This window comes from Brachionichthys hirsutus, chromosome 21, assembly GCF_040956055.1.
Source record: "Brachionichthys hirsutus isolate HB-005 chromosome 21, CSIRO-AGI_Bhir_v1, whole genome shotgun sequence".
Classification (NCBI taxonomy): Eukaryota; Metazoa; Chordata; class Actinopteri; order Lophiiformes; family Brachionichthyidae; genus Brachionichthys; species Brachionichthys hirsutus.
The window spans coordinates 9583179-9600674 of record NC_090917.1 but is presented as its reverse complement, the minus strand read 5'-3'; the positions used below and the strand labels follow the sequence as shown (position 1 = coordinate 9600674).

At 49.9% G+C, this 17496-nt stretch overlaps 1 protein-coding gene across 1 annotated transcript in view; it reads right to left on the bottom strand.

The window, feature by feature from the left end:
* The window catches only part of ca10a (carbonic anhydrase Xa), a 137447-nt gene that overhangs the window by 82290 nt on the left and 37661 nt on the right, over positions 1-17496 (bottom strand). The window lies entirely within an intron of this gene.

The following is a 17496-nucleotide window of genomic DNA, read 5'->3' as shown; positions in this document are numbered from 1 at the left end:
GAGCAGCAAACATCTGCATCCTGAGGTGGCGCTGCTCACAGCAGCAAACATCTGCATCCTGAGGCGGCGCTGCTCACAGCAGCAAACATCTGCATCCTGAGGTGGCGCTGCTCACAGCAGCAAACATCTGCATCCTGAGGCGGCGCTGCTCACAGCAGCAAACATCTGCATCCTGAGGCGGCGCTGCTCAGAGCAGCAAACATCTGCATCCTGAGGCGGCGCTGCTCAGAGCAGCAAACATCTGCATCCTGAGGTGGCGCTGCTCACAGCAGCAAACATCTGCATCCTGAGAGGCGGCAGCGGTGACGTGATGAGGCCTTTTCATGGCAGCCGATGCTGAGTCAGAGTTTTTATTCTCCATTCTTTACTCAGTTTATGTAGAACGCATGTACATGTACTACTACATGGAGTTATTATTCCATGTCTTTGTTTCAGAGCAGCCGTCGCTCCTCATTATGGGATAGCCGTTGCACAACGTTGTGCTTGAATGAGAAAACCTTGTGAAATCTCATTTCATTGAAACTAAACTGCATGTTTACGTTTGGATTCGTACTCACACTTTGCCAAAGTGAATTCACGGCAGCTGCGAGTCAGTGCAGATATTTGCAGTTTTCAATGCACTCATTTGCATCTGCTGCAGGCACTGACTCATCTGTGATTCCTGTTCTGAACAGAAGCGCTCCTGGAATAGCCTTCCTGAATGCGTCGCCTTTAATTCCAAAAACACGTGGACACCGCCATAATCTGCAGCCAATTAGATGAAGGGACTGCTGCATTTCCAATCGAAGAAAAACCTATTCCTAAGATAAGTCAACCTTGCATCCTTCTATACTAGTTCAGCGCTACGTGATGCAGGATTGTCTCATCCCACCACTGGCAGCATATTGTTCTCTTATTATTGATAGCTTCCAATCATTTGTGATCTATTTTTTGGTGCTTCATCGTCGTTTAATTTGAACAGCCTTGGCCACCTTCGACCCAAATCACCCACGGTGGAGATGAGTGGAAGTAACTGCTGTCATGTGACCATCATCAATGCTGGAGCAGAATCTGCTGGGATGCTTCTATTTATTATCTATTTGTTCAAACCAACGGGGAATTATAGCAGTGAGAGGAGTGGAATCATCCAGAAGTGATCTCAGAGATGAGACTGAGAGGACTGGAATGAGAAAACGTCAGCGTTGTGGGCGTGATCGGAATCTCAGACCCTTTATTATATAAGACTTGGCCACTGGGAGCAAAATGCTATTTTAACAGGGTAGGAAGCAGAAGCTTATCACAGTTGACTAAAGCGAGAGTTTCCTAGGAGGAACATTACACAGAGATAAATCGCAGGAGATATGATGCAAACGAATCAGGCGAAGGCAGACGTGCTGATGTGCATTTCAGCAGGACAACGTGTCCTATCAGGCCTGCAGCAGCAGAGAAGTGCTTCTAGACGTGATCACGTCACTGACCAGAGCATCAACCAGTATTCAATTAAACCGGAGTCAGCACTGATATATATCTGTGGTCACGAAAATGAAAGCAAGTCTGAACGTGCACACAATGATTAGCCGTCGACAGCTTCCATCACTGAACTGTAATGGGCGGAGCCATCAGCCACCAATGGAGCAGCAGCGGTTCTGCTGACGCTCCGATGGTCCATCGGCGCTGCTCTCCAGCGTTACAGTCACTTCCATTTCTTATTTGGGACCCGGCGTAAGACCTCGGCTTCATCTGTGATGTCATTGACCATGAAAGGAACCCGATGAGGGCTAAATGTTCTCTCTGTGGAAACCGTTTAACGGCCTCGCTGCATACTAATCATGTTATCACAGACATAAAGAAGAAGCTTCTTGCTGTTAAATGGTGGTTGGTGCTGCTTCCACTCACTTGGTAAATATAAGTTCTCATGTCTTCCACCTGAAGGAGCCACGCTGGCGTTCTGAGCTTGGCCCTGGGTGGGGTGGGTGAGGCCATGTTTGTGGTTGCCGTGGCTGCGTGTGAAATGCATGCTGGGTCACCCCGGTGGGCTTATTGCAGTTCAGAGTTGTGGTGAAGGTGGGAACTAATGTCTGCCAGACATTCACTGGGCAATTAATCCCTACATTAATGACCTCCAGCATGGAGAGGAGCTGGGAGCATGCTAATAGCAGAATGCACACACACACACACAGACAGACACACACAGACACACACAGACAGACACAGACAGAGACACAGACAGAGACACACAGACACACACAGACAGAGACACACACACACACAGACAGAGACACAGACACACACACAGACAGAGACACACACACACACAGACAGAGACATAGACACACACACAGACAGAGACACACACACACACACAGACAGACACACACAGACACACACAGACAGAGACACAGACAGAGACACACAGACACACACAGACACACACAGACAGACACACACACACACACACAGACAGACACACACAGACACACACAGACACACACAGACAGACACAGACAGAGACACAGACAGAGACACACAGACACACACAGACAGAGACACACACACACACAGACAGAGACATAGACACACACACAGACAGAGACACACACACACACAGACAGAGACATAGACACACACACAGACAGAGACACACACACACACACAGACAGACACACACAGACACACACAGACAGAGACACAGACAGAGACACACAGACACACACAGACAGAGACACAGACAGAGACACACACACACACAGACAGACACACAGAGACAGAGACACAGACAGAGACACAGACAGAGACACACAGACACACACAGACAGAGACACACACACACACACAGACAGAGACATAGACACACACACAGAGACACACAGTCACACACAGAGAGACACACACAGCGACACAGACACACACACACACAGAGACACACACACAGAGACACAGACACACACACACACACAGACACACACACACAGACACACAGACACACACACAGAGACACACACACACAGACACACACACACACACACACACACAGACAGAGACACAGACAGAGACACACAGACACACACAGACAGAGACACACACAGACACACACACAGAGACACACACACACAGACACACACACACACACACACACAGAGGCATCCTGCACATCATCCTTGCACGTGCATTAAGAGAAGAATAAAAAGGGCCTTCTCGCACTGAGCACCCCCCCCCCCCCCCCCCCCCCCCGTCTTGTTCCTGACATTTTGAGGCTGCTAAATGTTCTTTTAGCTCTGGGAGTTATTCGTCACTAACTCGGCCCCTGTGGAGATGAAAGACAGGAACAGTCAGGAAAGGACTGCAGAGAAACTGCAGAGAACTCTGAAACGTAACACTGAAGCGGCTGAAGCAGCTCTGATGCTTCATCCTGAGGACAATCGGCTCACACAGACACACAGACACACACACACACACACACACACAGTCTGTGTGTGTGTGTGTGTGTGTGTGAGAGGAAAGCAAAACACTGAAGCGGCTGAAGCAGCTCTGATGCTTCATCCTGAGGACAATCGGCTCACACAGACACACAGACACACACACACACACACACACAGTCTGTGTGTGTGTGTGTGTGTGTGTGAGAGGAAAGCAAAACACTGAAGCAGCTGAAGCAGCTCTGATGCTTCATCCTGAGGACAATCGGCTTCCTGCAGACAACGACGCTGAAAACAGCTCTTTAAACGCCTTTACTGCATACTGAGGGTGCGTGGGCCTCCTGACCGGCCCGGTTCTCCCACTGAGGGGTGCGTGGGCCTCCTGACCGGCCCGGTTCTCCCACTGAGGGTGCATGGGCCTCCTGACCGGCCCGGTTCTCCTCCTGACCGGCCCGGTTCTCCCACTGAGGGTGCTTGGGCCTCCTGACCGGCCCGGTTCTCCCACTGAGGGTGCTTGGGCCTCCTGACCGGCCCGGTTCTCCCACTGAGGGTGCTTGGGCCTCCTGACCGGCCCGGTTCTCCCACTGAGGGTGCTTGGGCCTCCTGACCGGCCCGGTTCTCCCACTGAGGGTGCATGGGCCTCCTGACCGGTCCGGTTCTCCTCCTGACCGGCCCGGTTCTCCCACTGAGGGTTGATCGTCGTCCTCTCAGCTCTGCTCTGAGACCAGCCGCTACTCGGACCCCTTGTCTGATGGATGAACGTGTTCAGTCCCCACGGCATCAGAAAGCTGGGACTCCTCAGCAGGGGGGGGGAAGCTCGCAGATCAATGGCTGCACTCACGTGCACTCACGTGCACTCACCATCTCTTTTACGCCTTTGCTGTGCTGTCTCTAGAGTGACTGTCATCGATGACAAATCTCGGGAGACGAGATTTCAAAGGGCTGGTAAAGACATGCCCCCCCCCCCCCCTAATGATCCACGTTTTCAATGTATGACCATTACCTGTCTGAAGCTAATGAATCCAGTCCCACCTTTTACCTCCCACCCTCTCACTCATAAGCTCTGGATTGAATAAAAAAGACGGTCGATTTACCACTAATCTCATGACGTGGCGCTCGATTCGGCCCCCGACTACGATTCGGCCCCCGACCACGATTCGGCCCCCGACTAGAAACCTTTGCGTCCTCTTCCATGTCCCTTCAGACGACGAGCGTCCATGCTCTTCTTCCTACAGGTTCTTTTCAGAGGGGACACCGGCTCCACCGTGTGGGTTGTTCTGTGCACAGTGGCTCTGGAGTGACATCAGCACTGCCCCCCCCCCCCCCCCTACGCTCAGTCCCTGCTAATGACTGATGGGCAGTAATGGAGCTACAGGTACGGGCTGCTCTCCCACTGACGACATGAAAGTCTCATGCAGCCATGAGCAGGGCTGTGGGTGGGTGAAACCGAGCCCACAATAACGTGACCTGTTCTCCCAGAAAGACAGGTCAAAGGTCAGCGCTAGCCATAGAACAACAGCCTTGAAGCTAACAGGGCTTCTACACGCGTGCTTCAGTAAACCATGAGCCTTTGTGGGACAGTCTACATCAGGGGTGTCCAAACGTTTTCTAATCAAGTTGTACAGTTTGCTGTATACTTATTTATTTGCATTGTTGTACTCTGCTGTCTACAGTTAGGTCGGATAAATAAAAGTTCAAATAATAAATAAACCAAAGTAATTATTCTATTAAACGAGCGTCCGCCCGAAACGAGCGTCCTCCCGGAACGAGCGTCCTCCCGAAACGAGCGTCCGCCCGGAACGAGCGTCCTCCCGAAACGAGCGTCCTCCCGGAACGAGCGTCCGCCCGGAATGAGCGTCCTCCCGAAACGAGCGTCCTCCCGGAACGAGCGTCCGCCCGGAATGAGCGTCCTCCCGAAACGAGCGTCCTCCCGAAACGAGCGTCCGCCCGGACCGAGCGTCCTCCCGAAACGAGCGTCCTCCCGGAACGAGCCTCCGCCCGGAATGAGCGTCCTCCCGAAACGAGCGTCCTCCCGAAACGAGCGTCCGCCCGGACCGAGCGTCCGCCCGGAATGAGCGTCCTCCCGAAACGAGCGTCCTCCCGAAACGAGCGTCCGCCCGGACCGAGCGTCCTCCCGAAACGAGCGTCCGCCCGGAATGAGCGTCCTCCCGAAACGAGCGTCCTCCCGGAACGAGCGTCCGCCCGGAACGAGCGTCCTCCCGAAACGAGCGTCCTCCCGGAACGAGCGTCCTCCCGGAACGAGCGTCCTCCCGGAACGAGCGTCCTCCCGGAACGAGCGTCCGCCCGGAACGAGCGTCCTCCCGGAACGAGCGTCCGCCCGGAACAAGCGTCCTCCCGAAACGAGCGTCCTCCCGGAACGAGCGTCCTCCCGGAACGAGCTCCTTTAACAGGCTTCAGCATAAACAATGTGGGGATGAAGAGAAACCCTCGGCTGGTCAGCATCACTCCGATGGTAAACAGGCGACGTTCTGCAGCAGGCGGATCCGTCCTTCCTCCAGATTAACCAGATTAAAATACGTTCCCTCCGTTCACGAGGCTCAATGAGAAGCTTCACAGGCAGCAGCTCGGCAGCATCGGCCGTGTCTGCTTCCATAAATCATCCATCAGGTGTCAGTTCATCGAGGAAGAGATAAAACCAGAGCAAAGACACACACGCACACACACACACACACAGAAACCCAAACCCCAGCAGCACAGACCTCCGCCAAGCATCTCAGTCTCCAGACATTGTGATTTACACCATAAATAATGGCCCTAAATTTACTTTAGCTACGTTTTTAGATTCCTTAACCATGAAAACAACCTTTAGCAACTGGATTTATATTGATGTCATTTTTGGTTTAGAAGTTATTCACTAAAAGCAGCCATTCAGTAATGGCAGATTTTTCTGGATCAAGATCCAGAGCTTCTGAAGATACAACAAATCTTCCCATTTCTGTTTGTTTCTGAAAGTACTGAGGAACCAGAGAGTCAGCTGATCAGGTGAGATGCCTCCGCAGCTGGGCAGGGCAGGCATCAACCTGCAGTCACCATGGCAACCCTCACACGTGGGGTAAGGGTAAAAACAACAAACCCGTTCATCCTGCTCTTGATCAGATGTGCAGAACATCAATCTAGAACTCCAAAACGTCCAAATGTAGCCCCCCTACCCCCGCAGCAAAAAGCTGCCTGAGACTGTCCTGCATTCCTTCCTGCCCCCCTAATCTGGTTCTATCTTTGGATGAAACGTTGAGCTGCTAACGTCTCCAGAGTACACTGATACACATTCTCATTTATCAAAGGCGCCTCAACAAAGAGGTATGAATTGAGGAGGGGGAGGGCACTATATCACCCCCAATGTGAACAAACCCTCTTCTGAAGACACGTGTGGGAGTGGGAGTGGGAGTGGGAGGAAAGGAGACTTGGCTGCTCATTATCTGCTCACCATAGTCGACACTTAGACTTGCGTTGTGTCTGATAATCGTCATCTTCTTTTAGATGTTAAGAAGCTGAAGCAGGCGGGGGCCCTGGGAGGCGACCAATGCAGCAGCACCTGCTCCTCTTCGCTTCCTCTTCCTTTCTGTCCTTTTGCAGCACATTTCTGCAGAATCGTTGGCAGCATTCAATGAGTCCTCCTGTCAGGCGTCACACAGAGCCGAGCTTAACGCTGCTTCTATGTGCCTCCATCGATCTTATTTAACGTGTTCTTGCACGGTTCTCCAGTACAAGGATCGGCCCAGAGAGAGTCACATGCTCGCTCGATGAAGGAATATGTGCACACATCATTTGTGCCTGCAGGTCAAAGTACGTCTCACACGCATGGAGGAAAGAGTTAACGGTTCCACATGTAATGAAATGAGGGGGCAGAGAGAAGAACAGTGCAGCCAGAGAGGGCAGAGAGCTAATCAGCGCTAACGCTAAAGAGAAGCGATGAGGGGAGGCAGCAGATGTTTCACTTCTGAGTTCAACTCAGAGAAATGATAACACTTTTCTGGATGTGTTCATGCAAACATGACTTCAAGTGCTGGATATTACAATAAATACACGTGCTGCTTCACTACCTCAAGCTGCCTGTGTACAATTAGATTTGTAAATGTGTACAAAAAAAAATCTAATTAAAAGAAGAAGCTAATTTGCATCGGCACAATGACATTTGTATTTCTTTTACCCTCCAAATCTACAAATGTACACACAAATCTGTAACTAAATAATCAGTTCATCTATAGTTTTAACAACATTAATGTCTGCGTCTGACATAATCCCATAACTGTTGGCATTTTGTCAGATTATCTGGAACTACACTAATAAAAGCTGCATGGAAACAATGCTGCTAGTTTGTGTCTGATAACACAGGAAACCTTGTTGTGTTTTTTATATTGCATTTATATTCAGAAAGTAGGATAGACAGAACAACTTTATGAGTTCAAACTCGCTGCCTCGGTGTGAATAATCCTGCAGCCATGTCTAAACGGAGCTGGCACGCACCAGCACACCGGATCTTTGTCCACATGAATACTTTTACTTCTTACTTTGTAGCCCCACCCCCTGGCAAATCGGAGTATGCACCCATAAACACCTGTGCAATTGACCCTGCAAGGCAGCTGGGTGTGTGAGATCATACGAGAAGCATCTGGCACACGGGGATACTGCCTCACTGAGTGTGTGAACACACACACGGCTACTCGGTTACCACGGATAAAAGGCACGGACAGAATGACCAAACCAAACGAAGAAACTTAGGAAAATGATACTGCAGATGTTACGACAACAAAGTCTGAGAAAATGTAAAAGAAAGAAAAATCATTGAGCAGAAAGGTGGCTGCAGAGAAAGCAGGTAAGAGAAAAGGACCAATGCATCGCATCACAAGACCACGCCCACATGCAGCCTCTCATCTGCATCATCAGCATAATGAGAATGTTCAGTTTAAATGAGAAGGGCCCAACAGCACCCCGAAATTAAACTGTAATCCAAATTCTTATTATCAACTAAACAACTTGATGAAAATGAAGTCACTAATGTCAAACGGTCCTTGGTTCGATTCCACCTCCGAGGGCTTATTGATGTATAATTCTGCTTTATTTACAGCTTTACAACCGTTGGGATTGGATGCAAATCACTCAAAGTGGTTTTGCATGAAATCTTTACTTTAAATCAAGAATTTACTCATTTACCTTTTTAAGTGAGCTAGAAATCAAACATTGAGAGCAAGCTACTGATTCTCACCACTGTGGGATTAGACACACCCGAAGACAACGTCTCACATCCACAGATCATTGCTTGAGATCAGGCAGCAGAAAACTGACCCAGGCCAGTTTATTACTGTCATTATTACAACAAGGTTAGGGTCACTACATTTGTTTTGTAGTGAGATAAACAAACTAAAATGTTGCTAATCTCAAAGGGCTGGATGTGTGTGTGTGTGTGTGTGTGTGTGTGTGTGTGTGCGTGCACCATCCGTGACATGGAGACTTCCAGAAAATGAAGACTAAGGGACGACGTGTGTCAGAAATATTTGTAATCACTGAGCGCCGTCTGAGAAGATTAACTGCAGTGTCATGCGTTCCCAGGGCCGTGCACAGCCAGACACGTCAACGGTGCCCTAATCTGATTCACTCCACCCAGAAAGCAGATTTCTTTGCTGCCCCACTTCACAGATCATGCAGCTGGAGAATCCTCCAGAACAGAAACCAAAGAGTATAAATAAATCCATGACATATGACTCCAATCAAAGCGCTAAGTAAATGAGCCTCGGCTGAGGGTCGCAGGGAATCGGGGAAAGCTGCTTTTTTTCCAGGCTCTTCCATGTCCTGAGGATAACTCGGTGGAGTGGTGTGTGTCTGAGGATGAGCCGTCAGGCTGGCTCCGGCAGGCGGGTTGCTCAGGGAATAGTAAGCAGATACAAAAGGAACTCCTTCCTCCTCTCTGCAAGTTGAAAATGAAATGAGGGCCTTGCATCAGATTCTTTAAGGCCATCAGCTGGTCACATGTGAGCTCTTCTGTGGTCCGACTTGCTCCGGACTTCTCTTTGTAATGTCCTCATTTCCAGTGTGTCATGGTGAAATGGACAAATGGCTGGACCCACTGGGATCTGGTATTCTCTCAGCACTCACCCTCATGCAAAATGCTGCTGTCATCATCCCAGCAGACCCACATCTGCATACTGAGCTGCAGATGTTTTCTGATCAGAAGTGAACCTGGATTGAATCCATCTTGTGGAACTTTGCTATACAAGTCACCCCCCCCCTCTCATCAGTTCACTCTGAGATGCCCTGCCCTAAAATCGCCCTCAAAATGTCCAAAGACTTCAGACTCGGTAATACGTTGCCTCCCGATATGTTGCTCAGCATCGTTTTACGTTATCTAAAGGCATGCAGTAATCGTGCATATAGTTATATATATACAAATAGTTCCAGTATTTTTAAACAATGCCCCAGAAAGTGTTTTGTTCAGTTTTCTGTGTCAAATGAGAGAACAGTGTTAGAGAGCAGAGCCCGGTACTACTGCTTTAATCCCAAGTAATCCCTCATAATATACACCAGGCTCACATATCCCCCCCCCCCCCCCCCCACTCCACATCCCTTTATAAATACATAATTTCCTTATCTCAGCATAATTTGATTTTCAATTCACATTTAGCCCAAGATGAACTGCTTCTAGTGTTAATGTATGGCTGTTATAATGCGCTCGTCATTAGTATGCTGGTATCATGCACCAGATAATCCAGATTATTAAAGTTCTGTGAAGGCCATTCAGTCTGGTGCAAAGTCTAATAATCCTTCCATAAGCATTGAAACCTCTGGCTAAAAGCGGAAGCCTTCAAACGTTGATCTTCATCATCATATTAGAAAGAACACTTTGGAAAGCTTGATCAAAAGAAAGATCTTCCAGGAAAGAAGGTAAATGATGCCAAATATTGAACCTGAGATGAGCCACGATTAAAGAGAATAATCATTGATAATCATTGAATCGTTGTTCATGACATAAAGCCCTTTATACAGATAACACCGGGCTGTCTTTTACTCGCTGCACCTTGGAGCTTCGTGTTTTTATGGTACGCTGAAGACATGTTGGAAGAATGTTGTTTAATTAAAAAAGAAGAATTAAAATAATCTGAAGTGAACGAAGCAACAGAAAGTGATGAGTTAAGGGCTGTTCCTTTATCATTCTGTTCCGATCCCCTTAAAGTTTAAGATTTGGATCAAACAAGGAATTTGGAATTTCTTAAATCTATCTACATCCCCAAAGAATTTGGGCTCCTCCTCATTTCTATTTTTATCTGCATCACAGAATAAATTGTGTTAAAAATAAAATAAAAAAGCAATCTAAGTGAAGATAAAATAAATGCTTATAGATTATTAGATTATTGAATAACGTTTTCTACATGGTTTGAGCTAACATTTGACTAACAACTAAATCATGCTTTAAACTGTGTTTTTCGTTGTTTTGTTGTTTACTGCTGCTCCGACGGGAACAGAGAGCGAGTTCATGAGTCGTTGCCATGGCAGCAGGTACCTTTTACTCTTCGCTCTCGTTCCCCTCTCCCACCCCAGCTGCTGGATCCCTGTCTACGTTGATCAGAAGCTCTTCCTTTAGCGCTTTGCCGGCAGAGCTGCAACTCTATAAAAAGGACTCCGGCAGCACTTACAAAATGGACACCCTTCTAAGAGCAGCCATTTCTCTTGGCATGAGAGGGAGATGAAAAGAATCAAGGGAGAACGAGAGAGAAACAACATGACAGAGGAGCAAAAACAAAGGTCCGGACACGGGCCTTAAATCATGGCTGGTTACAAGCTACAGGTGTTGAGCTGCTGGCCCGGTTCTAAACGGGCCGTCAGCACTTCTATAAAACTACCTACAGTCAGATCTCTCTTCAGTTACTCTGAGCTATGGGGGGGGGGGGGGGGGGGGGCAAGTCTCGAAGCCCTGACAGACGAGCTCTGCGACACGAATCAGATTGTAATTCTATCAACAGCTGCACTTTGGGGAAGGTTAGGAGAGAGAGAGAGAGAGACCGTTGTTGGGTGAGCGTTATCAGAATCAGGAAATGAACTACAGGTACAGGTACAGGTACAGGTGTGTTACCAAAATGCTGCTGAAGGGCTGTTCACTTCAGAGACTTCTCAGTTTTGAACAGGGTTCGGGTTATGAACACATGCAGCATGTTCAGCAGGAAGAGCCAGCGGCTCCACGCTAACGGGCCGTAGAACATTCTGACACTCTTTCCCCTGATCGGTTCCATCAATGAGCAGAACAGTTTCCAGCCGATATCACACTGGGATTAGGATGAAATACTTCCATTCCTTTGATGATTCACAAGCGGCAGAGATGTAAGAAGAGGTGGAGCCTTTATGCGTCTAATAGTGATTTACGAGTCATGAAAAAGCATTTTCTCTGGCGACGACTCTAGGGGCACCTGTTAGCTACACTCGGTGGAAACGCGGTCGCATGTCGGACGTGGAAACGCAGACGCGTGTCGGACGTGGAAACACAGTCGCGTGATCGGACGTGGAAACGTAGTCGTGTGATCGGACGTGGAAACGCAGTCGCGTGATCGGACGTGGAAACACAGTCGCGTGTCGGACGTGGAAACACAGTCGCGTGTCGGACGTGGAAACACAGTCGCGTGTCGGACGTGGAAACACAGGTCTACGTGTGTCGGACGTGGAAACGGACGTGTGTCGGACGTCGAAACACAGGTCTACGTGTGTCGGACGTGGAAACGGACGTGTGTCGGATGTGGAAACACAGGTCTACGCGTGTCGGACGTGGAAACGCAGGTCTACGCATGTCGGACGTGGAAACGCAGGTCTACGCGTGTCGGATGTGGAAACGCAGGTCTACGCGTGTCGGACGTGGAAACGCAGGTCTACGCGTGTCGGACGTGGAAACGCAGGTCTACTCGTGTCGGACGTGGAAACGCAGGTCTACGCGTGTCGGACGTGGAAACGCAGGTCTACTCGTGTCGGACGTGGAAACGCAGGTCTACGCGTGTCGGATGTGGAAACGCAGGTCTACGCATGTCGGACGTGGAAACGCAGGTCTACTCGTGTCGGATGTGGAAACGCAGGTCTATGCATGTCGGACGTGGAAACGCAGACGCGTGTCGGACGTGGAAACGCAGACGCGTGTCAGATGTGGAAACGCAGACGCATGTCGGACGTGGAAACGCAGGTCTACTCGTGTCGGATGTGGAAACGCAGGTCTATGCATGTCGGACGTGGAAACGCAGACGCGTGTCAGATGTGGAAACGCAGACGCATGTCGGACGTGGAAACGCAGGTCTACTCATGTCGGACGTGGAAACGCAGGTCTATGCATGTCGGACGTGGAAACGCAGGTCTATGCATGTCGGACGTGGAAACGCAGACGCGTGTCAGATGTGGAAACGCAGACGCATGTCGGACGTGGAAACGCAGGTCTATGCATGTCGGACGTGGAAACGCAGACGCGTGTCAGACGTGGAAACGCAGACGCGTGTCGGACGTGGAAACGCAGACACGTGTCGGACGTGGAAACGCAGACGCGTGTCAGATGTGGAAACGCAGACACGTGTCGGACGTGGCTTCAGCATTCACTCATTCTGCTTCGGTTTATCTGCCAGGTTTATATGCTGAATTAAAATGAGAAGTTTTTGTGTTTAGTTTCCTCCAACATGCTGCAGCACTGGAATTACAAGGCTGATGCAATGGCCCGGGGGGGGGGGGGGGGGCATTGTCTCCTCCTCTGAGTGCCTTTAATGTGGTTTCGAGCAGAAATCTCTTCCAACTTGTTTTCTTGCTAAAAAGATCAGAGGATTGTGATTTGTCAGAGCCAGACAGCAGTGGGTTTATCAAGCGGAGATCATTTCAGTTTTGCTGCTAATTTGTGCTTTTCTATTTCAGATCATGGAATGACCCATAATTTATGCAATAGAAGGTCCCGTGCACACGATCAGCTGAATTCTGCAGGTATCAAAACATGGCTTCATTGTTTAAGCAGAAATGTTACGTTTTGATATCAGAGTTCCATCCATCCATCCATCCAACCATCTATCCATCCATCCAACCATTCATCCAACCATCTATCCATCATCCATCCATCCACCCATCCATCCAACCATCTATCCATCATCCATCCATCCATCCAACCATCCATCGATCCAACCATCCAACCATCTATCCATCCATCCATCTGTCCAACCATCCATCCATCCGTCCAACCATCCATCCATCCATCCAACCATCCATCGATCAAACCATCTATCCATTCATCCAACCATCTATCCATCATCTATCCATCCACCCATCCATCCAACCATATATCCATCATCCATCCATCCAACCATCTATCCATCCATCCATCTGTCCAACCATCCATCCATCCGTCCAACCATCCATCCATCCATCCAACCATCCATCGATCAAACCATCTATCCATCCATCCAACCATCTATCCATCCATCCAACCATCCATCCATCCAACCATCTATCCATCTATCGATCTGTCCAATCATCCATCCATCCATCAATCCATCCAACCATCTATCCATCTATCGATCTGTCCAATCATCCATCCAACCATCCATCCATCCATCCATCCATCCATCCAACCATCTATCCAACCAACCATCTATCCATCCAACTCCATTACGAAGGCAAGACAAGCCACACATTAACCTTGACATATCACACCCCACTGTAGAGCATGTGTCTCAGTCATAGGGGCGGGACCCAGGTGCAGGAAGCACACCTGGAGTCAAGACCAAGCAGCTTCTACACCCCGGCTCTCCTGTCGCTCCCTGCCAGACGGTTATAGTGGTAACGCTGTGCGTCAGGACGATTCCCAGTTACTCGTTTAAGCCGCATTTACTTCTCATCTCAGGTCTCCTCCAGCTTCGATCCGCCGCTGCCTCCCTGGACTCGTTCCTACCCCGACTCACTCGCCTTCCGGGTCTTTCCCCGCCTCCCGGTCTGGATCCCGGTAACAGTTAAAGTTGGTGGTGAGGGACGGCGAGGCAGCTACATTCATGTCTTTACGGTCGCGATGGACACTCGGCCCATTTCACCTGCATCCCACCTTTGTGTCTGAACCTTTGCAACTCGGCCACACCCTGTATGTAATACATGTTGCATGTAATGTGCATGTATTGTGCACGTGGGTCAATGCCCAAGGTCATTATTTCCAGATTAAGATGCATATCTTCACAGTTGATGGTGTAAATGTTCTTTGATGGCGGTGACAAGCCATTCCCCACTCAGCAGAAGCTCATTAGCAAAATGCTAACAGCATTCACTTACATTATGGTTAGCACTTCACGTTAGCCCACTTAGACAATTAGACATTGTGAAGTGGTTTTGCAGTACATCATTAACAGGGGCGTCCCACCTAGTGTGAATAGTTGTATACGTCGTTACGTACAGACTGAAGCGTTTAATCCACAGTGGCATCAATGGGAAGAGAGCATGCATTGGATTTAAATGAATGTGGAACTGTTTGCTGATTTAAGTCCAAGCATGAATATTCATCTTGAGACGGCAGGAATATGCTGAATTCACCAGTGATTCCTTAATATGGCAGAATGTGGCTGTCATGTTGTGAATTATCTGTTCCGTGTACTTGTACAACAATTGAAGGGTACTTAAACACTTCCTCTGACACGATAAATGCAGTTAGCTGTTTGTGAACTCGTTTGCTAATTCTTTGCTTAACGAAACGGATACCACATGTTTATGTAGAGGTTGAGCCTTAGGGTTAGTAGGTTAGGGTTAGGGTTAGTAGATTAGTGGGGGTTAGGGGATTAGTATTAGTGGGTTAGGGTTAGTAGGTTAGGGGATTAGGGTTAGTGGGTTAGCAGATTAGATTCAAGATACTTTATTTGTCCTTTTGCGAACATAATAAAATCTTGAGAAGGCCCATGGCTTAAGGTACTCATAGGAACATAAACAAAAACCAAAATCTCTCTTAAAGCAACAATATATACACACAGAGAGAATGAGAATCAGCAAACAATAGTGCAAATCAGCAACAGCAGCAGAGTGGGACAAGCACAGAGCGTCCATTCCGAGTCCCAGCTCACTACAAGGGAACGACTGCTTTCACAGCTCGGGGGAAGAAGCTGTTCCTGAGCCTCGCAGTGCTGCTTCTTATTGTCCTGAACCGCTTCCCTGATGGGGGCGGGACAAACAGTTTGTGGCCCGGGTGGGTGGGGTCTGTGGCGATGCGTCTGGCCCTCATCTGGACTCTGGGGGTGTAAACGGAGTCCAAATCAGGCAGACAGTGACCCACAATCCCCTGAGCTGTCCTCACCACCCGGGATAGGTCCTTCCTGTCCTGCGCCGTGCAGCTGCCGTCCCACACGGTCGCACTGAGACACAGGATGCTCTCTATCGTGGCCCGGTAGAAGTTCTCAAGCAGCACAGAGGAGAGTCCAGCCCGCTTCAGCTTCCTGAGGAAGAAGAGCCGTTGCTGGGCCTTCTTCACCAGGTGTCTGGTGTTGAGTGTCCAGGAGAGGTCAGAGGAGATGTGGATGCCCAGGAATTTAATGTTCTCCACACGCTCCACTGCTTCCCCTCGTATGCACAGGGGGGCGTGTTCAGTCTTCCTGGACCTCCTGTAGTCCACTATGACCTCCTTGGTCTTGCTGGTGTTCAGAACAAGGCTGTTACTCGAGCACCACAGCATCAGGTTCTGGACCTCCTCTCTGTAGTGGGTCTCATCGTTGTTGGAGATGTGACCCACCACGGTGGTGTCGTCCGCAAACTTCACAACCATGTTTGTGGAGTGGATGGCAGAGCAGTCGTGGGTGAAGAGGGTGAAGAGAGCAGGGCTGAGAACGCAACCCTGGGGGGTCCCAGTGTTCAGGATCAGAGGGGAGGATGTGGTGTCTCCTATCCTCACCACCTGGGGCCGGTTGCTGAGGAAGTCCCTGACCCAGGAGCAGAGCGGTGGAGACAGTCCAAGGCTGTGGAGCTTCAGAGCCAGCATGTCCGGCGGGACGGTGTTAAAAGCTGAACTGAAGTCCACAAACAGCATCCTGACGTAGGTGTTAGGCTGCTCCAGGTGAGTCAGGGCCGAGTGAAGTGTCAGCGAGACGGCGTCCTCCGTGGAGCGGTTCCCCCTGTAGGCGAACTGCAGGCTGTCCAAGCCAGCAGGGACGGCGTCCTTGATGTGTTTAAGGAGGATCCTCTCGATGCACTTCATCACGACGGGAGTCAGAGCAACAGGGCGGTAATCGTTGAGGCAGGCGATGGATGATTTCTTGGGTACCGGCACAATGATGGAGGACTTAAGGCAGGCAGGGACGGTGGACAGCTGCAGGGACAGGTTGAAAATGTCCAGGAAAACCCCGGCCAGTTGGTCAGCACAAGTCTTCAGTGTCCGGCCTGACACGCCATCTGGACCCGCAGCCTTGTTGATGTTGATCCTCCTCAGGGCTGAGGAGACCTGGTGCAGCTGCAGGACGAGCGGCTGATGCTGCACCTCAGGCTGGGGCAGATCCACAGACCTTCTGCTGCTCGGAGAGTCGAAGCGTGAGAAGAATCTGTTCAGGGTGTCAGGCAGGGTGGAGTCGTGGCTGGCGTGCTGGTCCCTGCGTTTGTAGTCCGTCACAGCCCTGATGCCTTTCCACATGTCACGTGGGTTATTGTTCTCAAAGTGCTCCTCAATGCGCTGCTTGTATCTGTGCTTTGCCTGCTTGATGCCTCTTTTTAGCTCACTCCGTGCCCTGCTATAGGCCAGCCGGTCTCCTGCTCTGTAGGCTGCATCCCGGGCTCTGAGCAGAAGCCGCACCGTGCTGTCCACCCATGGTTTCTGGTTTGGAAAAACCGTGATCGTCTTTGTGGGAAGGACAGCATCAGTGCAGAAGTGAACATAGGAAAGCACAGATGACGTGTACTCCTCAAAATCTGCCTCCTCTTTGAATACCTCCCCAGTCCGTGTGCTCAAAACAGTCCTGCAGGACTGAGGAAGCCTCCTCAGTCCAGACCTGCACGGTCCTGGTGGTGGGTTTAGTCCTGCAGATCAGCGGTTTATAGGCAGGGATCAGGTTCACTGAGATGTGGTCAGACATACCCAGGTGGGGGGCTGCTACAGCCTTGTAGGCCCCCGGGATGTTGCAGTAGA